This window comes from Lissotriton helveticus, chromosome 5_1 (genome assembly GCF_964261635.1).
Source record: "Lissotriton helveticus chromosome 5_1, aLisHel1.1, whole genome shotgun sequence".
In the NCBI taxonomy this organism is placed as follows: Eukaryota; Metazoa; Chordata; class Amphibia; order Caudata; family Salamandridae; genus Lissotriton; species Lissotriton helveticus.
The window spans coordinates 1,378,834,299-1,378,858,730 of NC_136065.1; the positions used below are offsets into that span (position 1 = coordinate 1,378,834,299).

The following is a 24,432-nucleotide window of genomic DNA, read 5'->3' on the forward strand; positions in this document are numbered from 1 at the left end:
TAGAAACCCTAAATGGGTGCTTATGGAGCTAATGGTCCTACACTCTACTTCAAACTTGACATGATTCAGCCCTCAAAAGGCCATAGGGTCCAGGGCTTTCATCAGGATTAAGAGAACTAAATGCCCTGGTGTACTTCTGTCGAGTAGTGTCAGTCAACGTAACGATTATTGGATTACGACAATATGGTACGTACAATATAAGATACATTGCGGAGGGCGAAATCACCCGATCCCACTATGATCTTGTCTTGGGTCTTGTAAAACAAAAACATGTATAGTGGACTTGAGTTTGGTTCAGGATTTCAGTGTGTAGTCACCTCAACCAATGAGCTAATAAGAATTAAAACTAAAGCTGTTTGTGATAGGAACCATGGAACGTCATCGTAAGTGTGACACAAACCAACCAGGGATACAGGCTTAGGTAGGCTTGTTATCTGCAAATGTTTATGGGTAAAAATATGATTTGACATATAGACATCAGTGCATATATACAGACAAAATATACAAACAAACACCAGATATGTTTCTTCTTCTTCCTTAATTTTTTAATAAACACATATGATATAATCAATAGTATTATTATTATTTATTATTTAGACGTTTTCTATAGCGCTAACAAGACCCGAAGGTATCAGAGCGCTTCACAGTAGTGGGCATGAAAAAGAGAACAACATGAAACAAACCCAATAAAAGCAATCGGCGAGAGACAATTTGGAAAGAAGAAAAGTTCGGACAGCAGGGCTTCTCAGTACTGGATTCAACAATACCGCATGGATTCTGAGATGTTTGCAGCTCCAAGTTATCCATAACCAAGGGAGCGGATCAGGCACAAGGATTTAAGTTGGCTCTTGAATTCTGCATAGGACGGTAGAGTTCTGATGTGCGGGGGGATGGCGTTCCATATTTTGGGGGCATTTCCTGAGAAAGAGCAGTCCGCAGTTCTCTTCCTTCTGGTTTTTGGTAGGATGAGCAGCAGGGAATTAGAGCTTCTCAAATTTCTGGCTTGGCCTGCTTTTTTGAGCTTGTTAGCCAGGTATTCCGATTTGCCGGTGTGGAGGGCCTTGTGGGTTAGGCAGGCCGTTCTGAAGGTACTTCGCATTTCCACAGGGAGCCATTCGAGTTCTTTGAGAGCCGGGGAGATGTGATTGCATGTAAATTCACCTACTCTGAACTTTCAGAATGTCATGCTACATTGGAGAAGATGGAGACATGCCCCTGTAATCACATACCTTTGAGTTGTGTGAGGATACCTGGAACTAGAAGGAACAATCAAGAGAAGAACAACATCAAATTACTTCAATTCCATACCTTTGGTCAGCCTATTAGATTGAGGCATGTCAATCTACTTACTTCGTCAAGGGAGTCATGTCACCTGTGGCACCTACTGACTTTGCCATCGTCTTCTGATCTTATTGCATCCAATAAAGATAGAGGCCTCCACGGCTAATACTTACTCCTACAGATTCATTCCTTCCTACAATCTGATAAAGAAGCGCGTGCGATTGTAAAAGCTTAGGTATTGTGAAATTGTCGCATATTGTTTTCATTTAGCCAAATCAAGACCTGGAGCTGTATTACAGAGAGGGGGCACTCTCCCACTCTGCTCTGCTGTGCAGCCCTAAGTATGTCCACTGAGCGAGGATCAGGCAGTGCTCCCATCACAGCAAATGCACTGTTCAGAGTATAGGCACACATTTGCGCAAATACTGAGAACCTGGCTCCTTCTTAGTTTTCTCCTAACAATAAAACAAGTCTATTAGACGAATCAGTGATTATTTTTAATTACCAAGGTATGTCCTCACATAAGGTGCCTTACACATGATATTCACTACACAATTGACGAGTGTTTTATTTCTCCTTCATGAAATGCCCTTTGTTCACGCTGTCTAGGGACATTCAGGAAGTAAGTGTTGAGTAAAAGAGTCTACAACTAACAAGGTATATTCTCACATGGGGTTATAGCATTCATTTTAAGTATAGCCGTCACCTTGATCCACACCGTTTAACAACCAGGCATTTGTTTCCCATGTTTGGGAACATCAAGTCCCTGTCCTGAGGAGACCCCATTAGTTAGAGAGGTTGAAACGCATCAACGCCACTTTCCAAGGTACAGGAACACACGGATCGGTTTCCCAAGCCCCCATTGCTCAGCTAAGAGAATTGTGAGGATTGTTTCACCCTACTCTTGGAAACTATTTGAAAATACAGGAACATCCCCAAGTGACTTTTGCAACAAGCATTACCCAGACTTGTGTTTATAATCTTTCAATGTATTATAAAATGACTATTAAGTCGAAACAACAGTAAAAAAACATTAAATATCAATTGAACAAATCTATGTGATGCGCACATGATGCACTGATAACAGTTTCTTTTATTTTCCAATCGATCTTATAAAGGAAATATAACTTGCTGAACTCAGAAGATTTTGTATGTGAACTGAGCTGTATAATTTAGCAAGAGAGGCAATCTTTTGTAGCATAACGAGTCCAGCCTCCCCTAGTTACAGTTCTGTGTGGTGCACAGCTAGTGCACCTCATAACCACCTTTTTACCGCGGTGCCCATGTCTATAATATGGCGCAGGTGCAAAAGCAAAGAATTCCCTCAGTTTTAAGGAGCTACAGCCCCTCACTAATGAGCCAGCACGCATTTAGCACAAGCCTGACCCATATTACACATCCATGTTCTGTAGTTCCAAAGTACCCTGGGGAAGCAAAAAAGGAGGCACACACTCCCATTGCACAGTGGGGCACTTTGTGCGATATCGTTCCTGGAGATTTTACATTGTTAGACTTGACTAGTTTTGAAACAAACCTTCCTTTAACCAATATATGACTAATGAAGATGTGATCAGATTAACCCAGCTTTGTAGCTACTCCCTTTCAGCAAAGTACAGAAACAAATGTAGTAATACTCCGCATTATGCACAAAGTATACTGGAAGAAAGGTCAAGCTATCTCCAGAAACTGTGAACTCAAGATATTCACGCCAGGAACATTGTCACACGTGTTCCATTGGAGTCAACTAGGGTCCATAAAAAGATTCAAGCAGAGCTTGGGAGCTAAAGGCCTGAGATAAAGGAACTAATTACCCGCTCCCTAATCAATTATCTTCAAATCAGTAATCTCTCGAAAACTGAACTAATCACATTATTTCTGGAAAGGTAGCTGCCTCATCAAGGGAGAGCAAGGGAAGAATGTCAGAACTAGGGCCAGTTCTCATCTAACTGGTCTTTAGCGCCCTCTCTCCTACATTAAGTCTGTATGTTTTCCTCTAGCACTTTGAAGTGGCAAAGGTGATGTATGGTACTATACAAAACAATAGAATACATTTAAGATACAATACATGTCCACAGCAAGGGGATCTCTGTAGAATCCATACGAAAAGTAGAGGGACAGATAGGTTGAGGAAGTTATTATTATTATTATTATAAACCATTTTATAGCGCGCTCCGCTACTGGGGAGTATCCTGGCGCGGGAAAGAGAAAGGCAGACAGCAGAACATAGGAAGGAATCTTAGGTTACACTTTTAAACAGATGTGTTTTCAAATGTTTTTTGAATGCAGCTACTGTAGGTGTGGAGCGCAGATGAAAAGGAAGAGCATTCCAGGCGCGAGCCACAACCACCGAGATCGACTGGCCGCCAAGTCTGGCACGTTTAAAGCGGGGAAGGGACAGTTTAAACAGAGTGGAGGATCTCAAGGTGCGTGCAGGGACATAGCTAGTAAATCTTTTTCTCAAATACTGGGGGCCTTGATTATGGGTAGCACGAAACGTCAAAACCAGAGATTTAAACAGGATGCGCTGTGCAACCGGGAGCCAGTGGAGTGTGCGCATCTCAGCGCGAACGCTCTTCCATCTAGGAATATTAAATAATAGACGGACAGCCGCGTTCTGGATAATTTGCAGGCGTTTTACCAGGTAAGAAGGGATTCCACTGAACAATGCATTTGCGTAGTCCAACCTGGCCAGTATGAGCGCTCGAGCAACAGACTCCCTGGCCTCTCTTGGGAGCAGGGGAAAAAATTTGCGGAGCATTTTTAAAGTCGCAAAACAGGTGCCAGTAAGTTTTTTAATGTGGTGTTCAAATCTTAAATCCTCTCCGAACCAGATGCCAAGATTTTTGGCAGGTCTCCCCATCTCTTTCGGGCCTGGAATGTCAGGAGGCCATAAAGTGCTCATGAACGAGGGGGGAAAGGAGCCATAAAAAAGAACTTCAGATTTGTCCTCATTGCATTTCAACTGGGCCTTCGTCAGCCAGCGAAATACAGAGGACAGACACAGATGGACTATAGATGTATCAAGGTTATCATCTGGCCAGGTGAACAGCAGTTGGGTATCATCTGCGTACCCTATGATCTTAGCCCCGAACTGTTCCGCTAGATAAACCAGGGGGGTAATGTAAACATTGAACAGTAAGGGGCTAAGAGTGGATCCTTGCGGGACACCTGTAAGCAGAGGTTTGGGCTCGGAGGCGTGGGGAGGCAGCCAGACCTGCTGAGTCCTGTCAGAAAGGAAGGAGGACAGCCAGTCTAACACAACCCCTCCAATGCCTATATCAGCCAGCCGGCCAAGAAGAAGCTCATGAGGGACGGTATCGAACGCGGCAGAGAGGTCCAATAGGATTAGGACCGCTCTGCCACCTCCGTCTAAACAGTCCCGAATGGCCTCGCTCATCTCCAACAGGGCTGTCTCGGTGCTATAAGCAGCCCTAAAGCCCGATTGGGCAGAGTGGAGGGCGTTGGAGGTTTCAACAAAGCTCTCTAATTGTCGAAATGCCACCTTCTCACAGATCTTCGTGAGTGCCGGTAGAAGGGAAATGGGTCGATAATTCCCAGGGGCCGTCCAGTCCAGTCCTGGTTTCTTTAGGAGCGGCAGAAGCTTAGCCTGTTTCCAAACAGGAGGAACCTCGCCCGTAGCCAGAGAGAGGTTCACTATCTGCGTGATCTCAGTGCAGACTATTTCTGCTACCTCCTAGAGCACCCGGGCTGGACACGGATCGGCTGGAGAGCCAGATTTCAGGGACTGGATTAGAGGGAGAGTAGTATCCTCCGCAATTTGCTCAAAGTTCATGAACTGCTGTTCAGAACTAGGGCATAGGGAGGGACACGGGCCCGCTGTTAGGCAGTCGGTGGAAAGAGCTGCTGCGAGGTCTTGCTGGATCCTCGTTATTTTGGTAATAAAAAAGGAGGACAGTTCCTCGCACCATTGCATCGAGGATGGGTGGGAGACGGCCTCAGCGACGGGTGCCACAAAGCTTTTAACAATGGCAAAGATCTCTCTGCTACTGTTGTCTGCCTTGGCGATGCGCCCAGCATAGTAGTTCCCTTTAGCACCCTTGATGGCTGTGTAGTAATTTTTTTGGGCGAGCCGTAAAGTAGATTTAGCCTCAGGGCTATAATCACGCCTCCACGCTCGTTCAAGCTTTTTACACCCCAGTTTTAGTTCCCTCAATTCTGGGGAAAACCAAGGTTGGGAAGGGGAACGTCTGGATCTGGTCAGCGTGGTCTGCTTAGTGGAGGCGGTAGCCGCCTGCTGTAACCACACATTAAATTCACAGACCGCATCGACCAGAGGCAATTTAGATTTTGGGCGAGTATTAGCCAGAGCCTGTCTAAACGCAGGTAGATTGATCTTTTGGGAGTGGCAAATAGATGGCGGGGGACAGAGCTACGCGATCTCCCATTTAAATCTGACCAAATCATGGTCGGACCAGGTCGTTTTTTCAACAGCCACAGACTGAATGGGGAAATTAGAGCATACCAGGTCAAGCAGATGGCCACCCGTGTGCGTCGGGGCAGTCATCCATTGCTTGAGCTGAGCGAGCTCCAGAATTTCACCAAGCCTGTGGGCATCGGGGGAGTCAGGAACATCCATATGAATATTTAGGTCCCCAACCAATAGGAACTTAGGAAAGCCTAGGGCCCGTGGGACCAAATATTCTTCTAGGGAGTCCAAAAAGCGAGTAGCCAGACCCGGGGGTCTGTAGATCAGAGAACCTCCTAAGGTATCGGGGAGAGGTTTTAATGGAGAAGTGGAGAACCTCACCCCCTGCATCCGCAATCGGAGGCTCAGAAGCAAAGCTCCACTCTTCCTTGAAAACAACCGCTAGTCCGCCCCCTCTACCCAGGGGTCGGTCCACCCTAGCGATCTTAAACCCCCTGGGGACAGCAAGTTCTACGCTAGGTGCGGAGGTGCTGGTCATCCATGTCTCCGTAAGGAACAGCACCTCCAGCTGGCCGTCCACCAATAATTCAAAGATCTCGGCGGCATGCCTAACTGCAGATCTGGCATTAATCAGTCCCACCCGAATGTTCATAACAGAGGCGTTATTAACTAAACGGGGGGGGAGGGTTGGGGGAAAAAACCACAGATGGGGCATTTAGACATATCACAGTTCAGATCCGCACGTGTGCAAGGCACACTATTGGCTAAGGGGGCAAGTCTCCAAAGGTCTTGATGAGAGTACCTACGAGTCTCAGATATGGCCATCCCCAAAGGTCGCCGCGCAAAGTGGCTGGCCCTGAGCCCGTCCGCGGCACGGACGGGCACAGACGGGCCCTCCTTTGGCGCTCCTTCGGCGCGCAGACGGCGCGCCCGCTGCGCGCGACCGCTGCGCGCCCTATGGGGGACCATTATTTAACACCCAAGCCCCTCCCGGAGCTGGACCGCTACCTCCCGAGCAGCCAGGGACCGGGCCTCACTCAAGATGGCGCCGCCCGACCTGGCCCTCCACAACAATCGGCACAGAGCAGCCGCGGTGGAACAGGGCACAGGGGAACTGGGAAAACAGTGTGCAATTTAATTAAAAATACATACAACACAATTCGTAAATTCAATTGAGTGTAAAAGAGCAAATTAAAATTTTTAAAATAGCGCTACAGCTATGGTGCAGAAAAGCGAGTGGGCAGAAGAGTCAATCTCGCAGTCTGCCCGTCTTTCTCCAGCAGCGTTTCAGAGTGCTGCCACCACAATGATCAGCCACGAGAGTCAGGAGAACAGAGGGTCTATTTAACACCCAAGCCCCTCCCCGAGCTGGACCGCTACCTCCCGAGCAGCCAGGGACCGGGCCTCACTCAAGATGGCGCCGCCCGACCTGGCCCTCCACAACAATCGGCACAGAGCAGCCGCGGTGGAACAGGGCACAGGGGAACTGGGAAAACAGTGTGCAATTTAATTAAAAATACATACAACACAATTCGTAAATTCAATTGAGTGTAAAAGAGCAAATTAAATTTTTTAAAATAGCGCTACAGCTATGGTGCAGAAAAGCGAGTGGGCAGAAGAGTCAATCTCGCAGTCTGCCCGTCTTTCTCCAGCAGCGTTTCAGAGTGCTGCCACCACAATGATCAGCCAGTGAAGGGGTTTTTGGCTCGTGTACATAGCAAAATGAATAGCTTCTATGTGCCTAGTTGTTTATAGTTTAAAAATGTGGGGCTGGTAAAGACGAATTGAGCCTGGAATTTCTATTACTGTGCATGCATCTCACGTTAAGCATCAGACCTTCTGAGATGGAATACTCTGTGCCCATTCAATCCATAGCCTCTGAGGAGCCATTATCAAAAGGATTGGGGCGAAACAGACTAAGATATGACTATGAAAGAAAAGGAAGAGAGTGGAGCATGGAACTAGGAGTGTAAGGGAAAACCTATTTTATTGTTCTTCTAAGGTGCAGTGCAGAGTGAAATGTTTAGGTATTCGTAACGTATATTCCAAGCCTGCTAAGAACCTTTCATAACATCACTTAAACGAGCTGTAGCAAAGCTAACAGGTCAAGCCTGTATAATAAAAGAGCTGTTGGCTCTGCCAATTACTGTTTGTAAATTATTGTTTAATAAAGCAAAAGACAAAACATTTCCAAATACTGGAAGAAAATCACACATATCTTATGGCATCTCAAAGCTGTACTTTTAATTCAATGTTTTCAATCTATATAAATGGCCTGGTATATTTTTCAAACACATTTCACTCAGGAAAGTCTGAACAGAATTTAAAAAGACTAAGGTAGTGTCAGAATGTAGCAGTAAATGCTAGCGACGGCCTACTTTACTTTCTCCAGGATTCAGCCATTTGGTCTTCTGCAGCAGCCTAGGAAGCAGATTTATGGGACCCCAGTAGAATTGCTATGCTAAGTACACTGTCTACCTCAGAGACCAGCTGCATGAGTGCAGCAGACGGCACTTTTCCGAGCAACAAAACAGCTTGTGCATCAAATCTTGTACTTTGCAACATGTGGAATGCAGAAGATAAAGGAAAAAGACCCCTTTAATTCTGCCTTCAGATATACCCCAGATGAAATATCCATGTTGCTATGTTTTACAAACAAGATGGAAGGGGTGAGGAGCCATACAGTCAAGGAGGTATTTGGGGTAGCAGCACATGAAGGAGAGAGCTAGAACATACACAGAATCTCAAGGACCGCTGAAAGAAAAGAAAAGTTAAAAAGTGCTTTCCTAAAGTTGAGCAGTGGAAATGTACAAGTCAGCCAATCAAAAGAATTTTAAAAAGACTATGCTCAAGAAGAAGGCGGCAATAGGCGGCCTCAGTCTGATAGGCGAGCCCTAAAATACTCACATATTTGTTGTCCCCCACGCCTTTTTATCCAACTCAGCATGATTATATGATTAAAGATAAAAAAGTAATGCATTGTCAGTTTCATTTTAATGTATCAAATGCAAAGTTTTAAACAACACTCTTTTTACCTAAATCTGCATTTGTTGAAATCCTAGATTTAACTTTTTGGCTTCAAATGGTTAAGTATCAAACTTTTTGTCAGTATATCAACTGTTAATGGATTTTAGCCAAATACATATCAAACAAGCGCTGACAAGTCATTAAGTCTCACCTTTTACAATGAGTACATAATTGCATCAATAAAGAAAACTCCCAAATGACCCTGATGAGCCAGAGGCAGATAGGTACAGTACCACCAGAGAAAGCCTAAGAATATTTGCTTGCATAAAACCATCCTAAAGCTTCTTTCCAAGAAGTGGAACAAAGTGGAAAAGCCTAGATTCCAAAGATCCCATGTTTGGATTTAATGAGGAATTTTCACGTCATTTTTAAAGTGGACTCTTTAATGGCGGAATGTTAATTATTTCAGAGGATGCTGTGACTTCAGATGCGGTGGAAAAAAAACTCCAAGTAGCCATCAAAAGTAGCTATGCAGCTTTCAATTTTTCACTACTCTCTAACACTTAATATTCTTACATCATTCAGTCTCTTCTGAGAGATTTTCAGACCTTGTGGACACCTTACAACAGAAAAATGTTGGCACAAGTATCCTTTCTCTAGTTGAGTAGCAAGTCTGTTTTCTAGCTGGCCAGTCTTATGATTCTAGCTGCACCGGCAGCTGCTTCAGGATCAGCAATTCCCACCCACAGACGTCAATGAATGAGATCCTGGAAGGCAGATTCTACTGAAACATCTCTCCTTATGTTCATCTCATTCTGAGGAGAAAAAGCTTATTTGTAACATGATAGGAAGCCAGCAGAACCCTGGAGGCTGATGGTGCCTGATTATCCTTCGTGTACAGGTGGAAGCTTCAACTTTGAAAGAGTCTTTGGTCCTTCTTCTACTTCAAGGAGACACCTGTTGCAGTCAAGTCCCTGTCAGTCCCTCAGTCTTCTTCTGCAACCTCTTCAAGCAAGTCCTAGCTATCCTTCATGGAGTCTTCAGAAGATCTTCTACTTAAATGGCCATTGGATGAACGTTGTAGGGACCTAGTTATATTTGGAGGGACCTAGATATATTTGGTCAACTTTTGTGTATGTCTTTGCAGTCTATGGCAACTTACACTTTTGTTATTAATTTACGATTGTTTGCTATTCACAGAGGTATTTTACGAGTAGCATCTTTACGAATGCAGAGTTTCTGCACATAAAAATATAGGACTGCCCTATCTTTTTATGTGTGGAAATTCTGCGGTCATAAAGATACGACTCATAAAATACTTTTGTGAATAGCAAACAATCATAAACTTACACTTAAGTGTAAGTTGACCTTTGTGGATCAGGCCCATAGAATTTTCAGAACACATTTTCGCAAATCGCAGTGGTTTTCTACCAAAATATTGAGTTTTAAATATTATCCTGACAAAATATTATATAAATATTATATCCAGAATACTGACCATCACAATATTGTGAAGGTAAGTATATAGGCAATTATAGATTTACAATAATTAATGCCACATCCATGTACTTAAATTATATGCATAGCGTCAAGATATTGTATTGTTATAGTATTGTATTTGCATTTATCTAGCGCCTTCTATCCCTGACGAGGCATCTAAGCACTTTTTCAGCGAGTAGCACGCTACTCTGGAACCCAAAAGGATTAGTGTTAAATTAGTATAGTAGAATATAAAAGTAATTTGAGGGGTGGATATTAGTCAGTTATTTGGAATCAGAAGGATAGCGGAGGGATAAAAAGAGGGAATAAAGTTTGCATTTATAAAGTGCTTATTGCCCCTGATGGGGTGTTGAAGTGCTGTTTTGGCAAGTAGCACGCTACTCCGGAACCCATAAAGGATTAGTGTTGAATTAGTATAGTGAAATATGAAGGAAATTTGAGTGATGGATATGTTAGTCAGTCATTTTGATTGAGAAGGTTTGCGGAGGGATAGAAGAGGGGAAAAGGTTTGCATTTATATAGCGCTTTTTTACCCCTGATGGGGTGTTGAAGCACTTTTTTGGTTAGTAGATATATAGATGTGAAGTCAAAAATAGTAAATCTAAACTTGCTATATATACTTACCTTCACAGTATTGTAGTAGCCAATATTATGGAGACAATATTATTACAGAACAATATTGTTTCACTTTGTATTGTAACATACATCCTCTACTATAGATCCAGTTGCAGATTCTACAGTACACTGGCCCCCAACTTTTCACAATCACACCCCCTTCCTTAAATCACTAATGGCCAGATTAGGAGTGGTTTGTTATTTTCCAACACCTGCATAAACCCCTGTTTGTGCATAGGTTGGAATTACGAGATGATTGTTATTTAACTGATGCGGTAATTATCAGATGCGTTAAATAACTCAACCTAGATTAAAGTTCGGCAGGCCAAACCTGCCAAAATGTAACAGGAGAAACGAATACAGTATTTTCCGTGTCATGTGGATTTTGGTGAATCAAGCACCAAAATGTGCATGTTATTCCTCACAAACATGTAATACGTGCTATTTATTACACCTGATAAATAACATACCCCATGATATCATTATTTACCAGGTGTGATAAATAGCATCTATTCTTGTAATCAGTCTCTAAGGCTAAAAAGGACTGGTAAATATTGGATGGATAAAGAAAAACAATTAGCCTCTGTTTTTTTCTCCCCTTGTCTATTCCTTTAGCCTTTTTTGGTTCCTTGGCCATGTCTAGATTACCTCTTGAAAATCTATTTTAGTCTCTTCTTCCTCAAGCCTACTCTTTCTCTTTCTCTTCTTCATTCATTTGTCTTTTTGTTTAGACTACTCATCTCCCTCCAGTTTGTGGTATAGGGTATGGCCACCTGAAGCACTTTTTAAACCATTTATAAAGTTAAAGTAAACAAAAGGAAAACCACCCACTTTTAAACTCTGTCAAAGCATTTCCTTATTGTATGTTTGATTACAATCTTTCCTCAATGGGTCAGTATCTAATATGTCATGCTATTGATGTGGCACACTTCCCATCCTTTCTGTTATTACCCATTTACTTGTCTGACTCATGCCCCTCTTAGGGCTATAGGAAAGGGTAAAGGGGCGTTTCCTGACAGAGCTTCAGATACTACAAATCCTCGTCCTCACACTTCTCCTTCGCTTTGCCCAGGTTTGCCTCCTTCTCAAGGCCTTTCCATGTCCAGACCTCCTGTGGCATTCCTCTTGCTTCCCCACTCCTTGGTGCATCTGCTCCATCTCTTAGAGTTTCCAAAGGCACCTGTCTGTACTGCGCCAGCACTGATCTCCATATATTATTACATTCCCTAGGGCCGTTATGCTTCTTGGCCTCTGTCGTGACTCCAAAGGACTATCCTTCTCATCATTCTGCTCCTGCGGGTCTTCTTCATGTTGTCCAGAGAATCGCCTATCTTTACTTTCTTTCCTTTTTAGTCCTCTCTCCTCACATTCTGCTTCCATTTCTTTCGATCCTCTCCTTGTCGTCTTTCTTTCCTGTCTCTCCCATTAGTATTTTATTTCTATTTATCCTTTCTGTGTCATTCTTTCTGATAGCTGGTGTTCCAGGATTCTTGTCCCTGTAGGTGCACTGTCCTTCTGGTAAGTTTTCCTCTTCCCCATTACTTCCCTTCCGGCTCAGTTTCTTCCATTGGGCAAGACTTTCTAATGGGAATCTTGCCAAAAATCCACTTTGTTCTGAAAGTGTCCAGTTCTATGTATGATTTGAAATGTATATGGTTGCAGGATTAAGAACCATCTCAAAATACCAGAGCTTGTACTGTTTCCTTGTGCTATCCAGCGCGTGGTCAGTAAACAGGGAAAACATTTACCCTCGATTCATATTGTGAAAATCAATAGTCCACTTAATCGCTAAGCATTGTTTCTCAATAATGAAATGCCTAGTTTCCCTGGGATATAGCTTGTGAATAAGCTATAAAACTGGTAATTTTTCCCCTTCTTCATCTTGCTGAGATAAAACAGCCTCTGGTCATCTGTTCCTGAGGTATCGGTTTGGAGGTACAAAGGCTTCTAAAACTCAGGGCATTGCAAAACTGTACAATAACATATAAGAATTATTTAGCACCAATAATATTTTAGTTGATTATCCTCCAATCACCTCAACAATGTTGTAGGTGTTTATTAACTTTCTTCTGTCTTGGAAGATCATGCAGAGGAATGACTAAATGGGAATAAAACACCTGCAATATCCTATTAAACTTAGAAATGCCTAAGATTCTTCTCAGGCAATGGTAAAGGAACTTATCATATGGCAATAACCTTATCTTCTTGTGGATTGAGAGGGATTTGTTAGTATAATTTAATTAAATAGAGTAGACATACATTTGGCTTCCCCAAATTGCTTAGTTATTTCACCAAATCTAGGCTTTGGATATGCATCAAATTGTGCTATCTGGTTCACCTGTGTATGCAGCACTTGATGGGTAATGTGTAAAATACCGCAAATCCATAATTATGTCGAAAATACAATGGATGCAAAATAGTATAATTCCAGTGGCCGTGCTTTTAGTCACAATTACAACTGGCACACGTGACCGTTCCCCTCTGCCCTCTGCAGAGGCCAAGGATTGGTCTGAACACTTCTATGACCCACTAACAGACATTGTGAAAATCTTGCACTGCCTTCTGCCTCAGTTATCGAGCTTCCAATAGTGAACAATCATAAACACCCATCCACAACCTGACCACACCCTGACACCAGGAGTCGATTTAATTCACATTACACTAGAGTAATGTTGTGCATGAAAAAAATAAATACAGCATCCTGGAAACACATTAATACTATTCGGAAGTGCAAGATTAAATAAAATAAGTGACATGTAAACAGGGGCTGCATTGCTGACATGGATTACCTTAACAGTTTTTACAGTTATTGTTTGGGAATCAATCACTGTTTTTGTCTGTTAAGTTAAGGGCATGAAGGTTGAACTTGATAGGGGCCTGTTTCAATGTCAGTGTTTAATTACTGCTGGGTTTGAGACATGGAGGGGATCTAGTGGCGTACCAACAACAGATACTCAACTACCATATACTCACCTGGGCCCATAAACACACTTATAATTGAGTAAACCGCTGGAGTCAAAGTTAATGTTTTCCCACAATTTAAGATTAGTTATTCTTTATTCCTAACTAACCTTTGACTGATCAAAAAGTTCTTTCCTCTGGTCGATGGACTATTAGTTGAACTAGTTGATGGTGAGAAGACATATGCTAACTTGTTCTTTTATTAAAGTGAAATAACCACATACTCAGGAAAGTTTTAAATCTTTATCTAAATTAAATGCATGTGAACCACTTCAAAAACACAGTAGAGTCACCAGCATTCATAGGAGAGAAAATCCAATGAAATCATCAAACAATATAACACAAACTTACTCAATGAACTATGACTAAGGAAAGAAGAGGATAGAAAGAAAAGAACATCTACAAAATAACGTGAAAATGTAATTACCAAGAATGGCATGAACACCAACACCCTGGACAAGCAGCTGGTAAGGGTCCCCTGGTATTGGTCAGGCAACAAAGGCTTCAGGACAGGACTCAGGACAGAATAGTTACCTCTCTAAGGGCCCCATTAGAATGACGGGTGGACTTTGTCCGCCCGCCATCCCGTCGTGAAAATGGACCGCCCGCCATAAAGGTGGGGGTCCCATGGGTGCTATTAGGATGCGCCCGCCACAGTGACGGGCGCATCCTGCATCCCTAACATTGTGGCGGGCGGGCGGTGCACTCAGCACCGCCCGCCACAATGTTAGGGAGGCATGTTGTGCATGGAACTGCAGGGGGATACCATAGGTACCCCCCATGGGCACCCACCAACCCCCCAGAGTCCTTGGGGGCCCGCAACGGGCTCCCCTAGCAGACTCCGCATGCCTTTCCATGGCGGCACATTGTAATACCATGCCATCTACCTAGGTCTTCCCAACTACCTAGCTAAGCGACTCCAGATGGTACAGAACTATGCCGCAAGGTTGATTCTGAACCAACCTAGGCGCCAAGCAGCCACCCCTCTCCTTAGGAAACTACACTGGCTCCCTGTAGTTCAGCGCTGTGCCTTCAAGACGGGCTGCATAATTTTCAAATCCTTATACTGTAAAAGTCCATCATTCATCAACAAACTGATTTCCAAATACACCCCGTCCCGCAACCTACGCTCACTCCATCAGAACCTCCTGCAGTCGCCCTCTTTCAATCTAAAGCGTGCAGGAGGTCGTAGGTTTGCCACCCTCGCTTCCTGCTTGTGGAACTCTCTCCCGGTGGAGACCCGGAACTGTCAGGACCTCCTCTCTTTCCGGAAAGCCTTGAAGACCTGGCTATTCAGACAAGCATTCCCATAATTCTCTCTGCCTCTATGTCCATGTTATTTCTGCTCACAGCGCCAAGCAACCAATCGGTGATAGTGCGCTCTAGAAATATTTTATAACATAACATAACAATATGGCAGGCGGTGTCACCACCACCATATTGCAGCCTTTTCCGCCCGGTCGCAAGCCGACCGGGGCGGAAAGGCGGCGGACGGTCTTTCCGCCTGCCGCGGACCTCCCAGCCATAATAATATGGCGGGGGTCTTTCCAACAGGGATGGTGGGCAGATTGCCCCTGCCATCCTAATGGGGCCCTAAGATACCAACGACTGCGTTGCACCCTTCTCTTCCTCCTCGAGGTTCTTCCACAAGACGGAGGATTTTAGAAAGCTGTGGGGAGAAAAAGGGCATAAGTGTCAGACTGCACAGGAAGAATGGGAGCGATCAGGGGGTTTCAAGTGGGTCAGGTCCTGCTGTGTCTCAGACCCAGCAACAATTAAAACCTGGCCATGACACAGGTCCCTGTCCGCCTCTATATTCATGTCTGTAACTTTTCTGAATACACAATGCACGTTTTCTCAACATTGACTGTAAAAAGCCTAAAGATATTCCAGGTCAGTGATTCAATAAACTCAGATCACATTTCACATTTCCTTCATCTTGCGTTCTCCAACAGTATTTGCTGCTTTCAAGATGTATTTCTGCATGGTTTTCATGCAAAATATGACTAATAAACTAAATGAATCCCTCAAGGTTTCTGTGTGAATTCAGTATGTGGCTGTTTATTCCTGATTGAGCATGACTGAGATCTCTGAAGATGAGGCTGAAGGCAACGTGGTGAGTTTCTCACAGTGTCTGTCAGTGGATCAAAAGATGTGCAGACTATATGCACATCCAATCCTTGGTCTCTCTGCGGAGAGCAAGGAGCGATAGCCACAAATGTGCCAATTGTAATTTTGAGAAAGTGTTTGATGGACGTACCACGCTGTCGAAATATGAACACCATCAAAGGAAACAAAAATGCAGTGCATGTAGGTGAGGGGGTGAATTTTTGGCATGGATGGTGAATCATGAGGTGCAAGAGATGAATGATAGTCCAAGCACTGGTAAAGCCAATGATCCTGGATTGTTTCAGTTATATCTGTTGATTGTTGTGTTATATGTCCGGGTGGAGTACAGGATAACGTTTACGTCTTTTGAGCCACACCTTGTGGATTATTATTACCTTGTATTACAAAGGCCACATCTCTTAACAAGGTTTCCTATGTATGCTTCTTTGCCCACATCCCCTTTTAGAGACTCCCCCCTGTTTTTAATCCACTTCAAACACTGGGAGGGATTGAGACTTTGAAGGACACTGACCCTTCCACAGACTTAATAATGTTAAAGGCTCATATTTTCAGAGCTGAAACCTTCTCTATACAACAAAATCTTTGTCACAGCTATGACGCATTCCTAAAGCCTATGGACCTGGCTTGTTTTAGGCATACGAATTATATGTATGGATACAATTATAGAAAGCTGACACGAGGCACCAAAATATCGCCCGGTGTGGCGCTGCGGGAAGCACAGGACTAAAGTTTATACGGCAGGGCACGAGTCGGGGGTACACGCGGGTGGACAGCGTCCACCCACTATTTTCACAGGGTGTAAGTCGTCCACCCTGCCAAGAATATGGGCTCCACTGAATAATGTACTGAACTCATCTCAGACACTTTCAGTAGCTGCCTGCAGGTTGTCTGCTTTACATCTTCAACAAGAACAAGGTGCAGGGGGGACAGGGCTTTCTTCTTTTAGATTCCTGCTGGGCCCATAACAAAGGCCGAATTTGAGTGGTCATCAGGCCTCCCTTTGTTCAATGAGACAAGCAGAGGGAAACAAAGGCTCACACCTTGTTAGCACTTCACACATACTTAGGAGAGGTAGCTTTTCACTTTGCTCAGGCTCTGTTTATTGGATATGCATGCACTGCAAGAATGTCAGATGTGTTGGTCTTTCCAGTATTTACACAAAATAAATGTAATTTATAGAAGCGCTAATTACACCTGAGGAGGTGTTTAAAGAATTTAGGTAACACTATCTTTTCTTGTATTGTCCTACTCATCCCAATGCAGGGTGTCAGAGCGCTTTACATCAACACGTGCATATTACATGTACAATAAATTATATACATTTGTAAATGAATGAACAGGGTGTGTTACATAAAACTGGGGGACTGCAAGGTCCAGAAGTCACATATCACTTTCCATAGCTCACAGTGCTATTATCCTCACAATGCGCTCAATCGTACACATGATGGGCCTGCTTAACATATATGTGAGGGCTTTAGATCTGATGTCACGTCTTGTGATGCCACTTCCTGTAAAGTCGTTGCTTGTGATCCCCCTCCCCCAGCGCCTTGAGACCCACTGGGTAAGTAGTGCGCTATATAAATGCGATGATTGATTGATTGATTGACTTTCTATGATGTCAATTCCTGTGATGCCATGTGTGATGTCATGCGACGTGGTGTTATGATGATGTCGTACACCATGATGTCGGACTCATGCACCGTGATGTTGAGCGCCGTGGTGTCACTCGCATACTGCCTAACTAGGTTAGTCCCCCACTTCTTTTTTGAGGACTTGTGACCTGTTTACACGTTTAAGCCACCGTCTTAATTACACAGGCCACACCTCTTGAAAAGGATTCACTGTTAATCTTCAGTAGCCACATCCACTTTAATAAACCCCCAATGTGTTCATTCCTCTAAGCCCTGGGTTGAGGAAGAGACGGAGAAGGAAGGCAAATAAGGAAAGGAGAGATGGCCATGAGAGGAAGAGTAGAAAGACTGGGCGGATAGAGAGAGTGAGTAAGAAGGGGAGGCGTTTATAAGAGAAGAGGTGATTTAATGGATAAAAGTGCGTGGGGGTGAAGGACGCGGGAGAGGTGGGGGTGGTTGTGGAACAAGAAGACACACGTGCAGCACTTTACAAACAACACATCGAGCCAAGGGGACGAGAGGTATGCAGGGAGGGGAGGCAGCGAAGAGGAGAGACAGCGACGCGAGCGAGGGACAGACAGGGAGGCTGCTGAGTGCTGAACAGAGCGGCGGAGGGAGGGGGAGGAAGAGGGGGAGAGGGAGGGGCAGGCCCGCTGCGGTGAGAGCAGGAAGTGCGAGAGGACAGAGTGTTCTGTACACAGTGAGAACTACAGCCGGGGGAGGGAGCGAGGTGTACCCTGCGCGGGAGGGGGTTCTATTCCTAGCACCACAACAGACTATCTTTTCGCATTTCTTCTAACTCGTCTTTTACAGAAAATGTACCACGAGCCCCAGCATGTAATGTTCATGCACGGCGGGTGTTTTTTTTTAACATAATTCACTGTTTTTTTTTAACCACGACTTTAACAAGATAAATGGAGTTTTATTCCTCCACAGCCCACATTTAGAAAAAAATGATTTCCCGCAGAATGTGGAATAAGAGAGTGCTTGTCAAGTGCGCATCATTAATTCAGCCCCAGGCGCTCGATAGTAGCATCTGTTTTAGGGGCGTTTTTTTCAGAGCATTTGATTACGTTCTTATACTTGTTTAAGATATATTGCTATGCTATACTGTGTTAACGTATGCTAGGTTGTGCTATCCTATGCAACGATGTTGCCCTATGTTACATTATACTACGGTACGCTATGTTACATTATGCCGTGATACTTTACAATGTGACATCACGCTAAAATATGCTGTGTGGAAAGGGTTCAGTATGTTATGCTATGCTGTGCAATGGTACGCTATGTTATTCTACTTTATGATGATGTATCTTATCACTATGCTATTTTACGTTGTGCTTGATTATGCAGGGATACACTGGTGGCTTTTACCTCGCACAATGTCTGTCAGGGCACAAGTTGAGGGTACACCCGGGTAGATGGCGCCCATCCAGTCTTTTCACAGGGTGAACGCTGTCTTCCCTGCCAAGAGGTTGGGCCCCATAGAAATCTGCTGAGCTTGCCCTGGTGTAGGTTTCAGACACCGGGACACATTCATCAGCGCCTGCACATTATCTGCTTGAAAAGAGGCCCACACCCGAAGGGGGCTGACGGGGCCGGAGTGTTAAACTACGCCAAGGCCCAAGATATGGGTCCTGGAGGGACAATGGCCAGGAAATGCCAACAACAGGACTATAGTAGCAGAAAGGGTCAGCGGTAAAGGAGTTAAAGAAATGAAGCTTAAGGAGGTTTGTGGCGGTCAAGCCCCTCCTCAAGAAACCCTCGGCTGACCCGACGGCCCTGTAAAATTACCGGCCCATCTCCCTCCTTCCCTTCACAGCCAAAGTCACAGAGAAATTCGCCAACGCCCAGCTCCCCGCCTTCATTGAAAAGAACGCCATCTTCGACTCCTCCTAATCTGGATTCCACGGCAACCACAGCACAGAGACCGCCCTCCTCGCCGCCACCAATGGCATTGGCGTACTACTCGACCAGCGCCACACCGCGGCACTCATCCTGCTAGACCTCTCCGTAGCCTTTGACACCATCTCCCACCGCACTCTTGCAGCCAGACTCCATGACGCTGGCATACGGGGAACCGCCCTCGACTTGATCCGCTCCTTTCTCGCCAGCAGAACCCAAAGGATCAGACTCCCACCCTTCCTCTCCCAACCCACAGAGATCAACTGCGGAATCCCAAGGATCATCGCTCAGCCCCACGCTCTTCAACATCTACATGGCCCCCCTCGCCGCCATCATCAGACAGCATGGGCTCAGTATATAATCCTACGCTGACAACACCCAGCTCTTACTCTCCCTCACGAAAACCCAGAAGACACCAGACTCAGCTTAAATGAAAGACGTCACAGCCTGGATGAGCAACAACTGCCTAAACCTCAACTCTGAGAAGACAGAGGTCTGCGTCCTTGGACCCTCCCCCACTGCTTGGGACAACACCTGGTGGCCCTCCGCCCTATGAAACCCAACCACCCCAACAGACCACGCCCGGAACCTCTGCATCATCCTTGACTCCTCCCTCACCATGACCCGTCATACCAACTCCGTCGCCTCCACCTGTTTCAACTCCCTCCGCATCCCTCCCTCAAGGAATAAAGAGACTTCAATTCTATCTATTGACCCGTGTGACTGGTCCGACCATCACGCCATAACCTTTGCGATAACCACAATAAAAAAGGGCAAGACCATACAACCCCGCAAGGCCAAAAAACTGGTCCGAGACACAAAAGAGGCTAACATTGAACTATTGGTGGAAAGGTGTGAGAAAACCCTGAAGCCAACCAACAACAGTCTGAACGTCAGTGAGTTAACTGAGCACTACTTAACCTCAATAGGAAATATCGTCAATGACACCATGCCACAGACACTGAAAAGAGTATCCGAGAAACCTAAAAATCCTTGGTTCAGTGAGTCATTAAATGAGGACAGGCGCAAACTGAGAATGGTCGAAAGGAAATGGAGACAACATCCCTCCTCTCCCGAGCTGATAACCCTCAGGAATACCAGAAGCCAATATAACAAGAAGATTCTAAAAACCAAAAAAGATTTTATAAAAGCCGAACTTGACAATGCCTCGAACAGACCTCGGAAACTCTTTGAGATCTTAAAACAACAGTCGAATAAGTTAGCTAAAACAGTTCACGAGAATCCAAAAACTCCCATAAGTTGTGAGGAATTCTCTACATTCTTCACGGAGAAAACCAAACTGCTGGAAGAGGAACTCGCAACTGCTGCAATGAATATCGCGACCCTTACCTCACCTACAAAAAAGACCAAGGAGCCAAAAGAGAGTTCACAAACAAAAAATAAGGCAAAATGGGACACATTCGAACTTTATGACCAAGATAAGATCACCAAAACGCTAATGGAAATCAGACCGAACAACCACTACCAAGACCCTCTACCGGCAAAGTGCGTAAGAACAATTAGCCATACCCTAGTTCCGATGTGGACTGAGATAATAAATGCCTCACTGACCCAAGGGACTCTACCCGACTGCCTAAAAACAGGGCAGGTTGTGCCCATCATCAAAAAACCTACAGCAGATGCAAATGACCCGAACAACTACCGACCAGTGACCAACATACCTTTATTAGCCAAAATCATTGAGAAATGCGTACAAGGTCAACTGAGCCAACACATCGCTAAGTTCTCACTACTAGATGACTGCCAATCTGGATTCAGAGCTGGGCACAGTACTGAAACTGCGATCCTACATATCGTGGACGACGCCCTATTAGCCCTTGATAGAAATCAAGCATGCCTACTGATTCTCCTAGACCTGTCATCTGCATTTGACACAGTAAATCATGAAATGCTGATGAACAGGCTACAAGAAAGGATGGGCCTGTCGGGTATGGTGCTGAATTGGTTTAGATCCTTCTTGCAGAACAGGACTCAACGTTTCCTGGTCAATCAAAAGACCTCATCGCCTTGTCCTACTGCCGTCGGGGTACCACAAGGTTCAACGTTATCCCCAGATCTATTCAACCTATATGTTGAACCTCTCACGGAGATCCTTCGGAGCTCACAGATACCATATCACATGTACGCAGATGACACGCAGATATACTTAAAGATCGCCTCCCGTGCTGACATTGACCTAATGAACAAGACACTAAAGAGAGCCCTACAATGGTTATCCACGAACCATTTGAAACTAAATGCCCATAAAACAGAATTCCTGCTAATTTCATCGACAAAAAACCGTCCCGAGGTTAAGGAACTGACGAAACTGGTGACAGCACTGAACTGCACCCCTACCCTAGTTAAGTCAGCTAAATCACTTGGAATTACCTTGGATGAGAACCTTGACATGAAAGATCACATAAACTCAATGGCCAAAGGTGCCCGCTTCCATCTGAACTATCTAAGAAAATTGAAACCGTACATCTCAAAGACGGACTTAAAGCTGGCTGTACAATCCCTAGTTATTTCAAGGATTGAATACGGTTGCACTACGTTAGCGGGTCTACCCAAAACATCCATAGCACCGCTAAAAGCCTGTCTCAATGCAGCGGCAAGACTGATCACGGGATCGAGGAAATTCGACCGCATAACCCCTCACCTGAAGACACTAAACTGGCTACCCTATGAAGCCAGAATTCAAATGAAGATTGCTTGTATCACCCACAGAGCAGTTCACTTCAACACGCCGAGATACCTTGCCAAGAAAATTAAGCTATCGGGAAGCAACAGACCAACGAGAAGCGCTGAAGAACTGCTACTGAGGCCAGCCCTCTTCCGTAAGAAAAAGACCTACAACCGAGCATTCTCAGGAGCCGCCCCCAGAGTCTGGAATTCACTACCCCCTAACATCAGGAAGATTAAAAACTTGATATTATTTAAACGCGAATTGAAGAACCACATGATGAGCAAATACCTCTCTTAAGAATGAGTACTGATTACCGTTGAGAATATCTTCATCAAAAAGAGACGGCCTCGACTTGACCTTCTTGAGCATCAATTATCTGTTAACAGACCGATTTCGTGCTTATACATTGGCCACGCATGCCACTACTACCTAAAATCATGGGGACTCAAAACCCATATCTTTCAGCCAATACGATATACCCTCTACCTCACTTTGCTTTGGTGCCTAGGATCCCGGATATGTGGAAATACTTTCTATGACTTAACGTTATCTACACATGATATTTGAAATGTTATGCTATACAACCCTACCTCACTCCCCTCCCCATACTAATGAGATAGGCTGAAGAACTCTTACTTATAATCCCCCTACAGCCTATCGCCTCAAACCTTTTACCCATGTTTATCTTATAATCCCCCTTACCCCACGATATTTGCACTGTTTTTGCTATACAACACTACCTCACTCACCTCCTTACACTAATTGTATAGGCTGATGAACTCCTACTTATAACCCCTTTACAGCTTATTGGCTTAGACCCTTATATTCTTGTATACCTATGTTTGAATTGCCACCGTAATGTATGTAACTTATCCTTCTTGTGAAGCGCTCTGATACCCACGGGTCTTGTTCGCGCTATACAAAACTCTATAAATAAATAAATAAATAAATCCTTCGCAAGACCTTCAAGTGGATACCTCCCAAAGCCAGGAAGATCGTCACACATGCACTCATAACTAGCAGACTGGACTACGGAAACGCCCTCTGCGCTGGAATCAACAAATCCCTGCTACACAAACTCCAGACCATCCAGAACACAGTACCCAGAATCTAATTTCTTAAATATTGTAATGCATGTAAATGGGCTCATGATAGACCTGCTAAACATATTTGTGAGGTATTAAGATCTAATCTAACTTCTTGTGATGTCACTTCCTGTGAGGTCATAGGTTCTGATGCCATTTCCTTTGATGACACACGTGATGTTACGCGCCATGATGTCATACACTGTGCTATTGTGGCCATGATGTTGCATACTGCCTAACTTGATTAGTCCCCCCCCACTTTTTTTATCCCTGCGGTCTGACTCTTCTCTAGCGTGGGTGTTCTTGCAGGATTTGATATGATTATAATATTTACATTGCACTGGTGTTTAGGGGCGAGGTAAGTAGAGAGTTGTAGTAATGTTATATAATTCTGTATTTTCAGGGGGTTTTAGGATCTGCACCAGCAACAGGGGGACTGTCTACCAGTCGTGAAGACTCCGTCGATCGAGTTCATGGAAGCTGAATATATCTTTCTCGATTTCTATCTCGACTAGCACTGCCTTCCTGCTTCAGGTCAACAAACAGGCTCCAGGAGTGCCTACAAGCACCGTATTTGTCCACAGATAATGAACAGGTGACGTGGCACACATACAGCTCAATTCAGTCAAATAAAACTTTGTTTTTTGTCTAGGCTGCCAGGAAACCACACGGCCACCAAAAAGACCACCACTCCCAGTCGCATCTTAAGACAAAAGCTGATGAACCTTTAGATACCCTGAAAAAATATGCAAAAATGAGGACAGTAAAAATATTAAAACCCTCGCAAGGCCGATAGGTCTCTCCCAGCCAGTCTCCCCATCATTTCAGGAGTTCCGCCTGTCAGTAAATTACTCATCTTCATGGTAATTCAGCTGCAGATGAAATGTAGGTGACATAAATGGTGTGGTGATTTTCCTTGTTACAGGAAAAATAGCTTGAACACTTCTAACACACTGAAATAAGCCAATTTTCAAGCCTTTCGAATAGTTTGGGATGGGCTCCACGGGTTCGATTACTGGGTATTGCGGAATTTACATTTTCAGCCAATATCTCTGCATATATCTCCACCTCTTACGAGTTAAAACTCACAGAATGGGCAATAATTGTGCGATTCTGGATTTACCGGACAGAATTCTGTACTGAATTCCTATTTCTGTGAGGTTTCATGCATACATTACTAACCAGTAATTCCTTCAGCCTGAGTCCGATTTTCCCTGTTCCAATTATTACAATATGAGGCATTCACGCCTCCACAGATGCCTTTTCAAGCTCACCCTGTTT

General features: G+C 44.4%; 1 protein-coding gene across 4 annotated transcripts in view; it reads left to right on the plus strand.

Moving 5' to 3' along the window:
* LOC144753632 (zinc finger MYM-type protein 1-like) overlaps window positions 1-24,432 on the plus strand; it is a 204,934-nt gene that overhangs the window by 43,329 nt on the left and 137,173 nt on the right. For all 4 annotated transcript variants that reach the window (XR_013594440.1, XR_013594441.1, XM_078641259.1 and 1 more), the window contains exon 2: window positions 23,555-23,746. The gene's annotated coding sequence lies outside the window, so the exon portion shown is untranslated. The remainder of the gene's footprint in view (window positions 1-23,554; window positions 23,747-24,432) is intronic.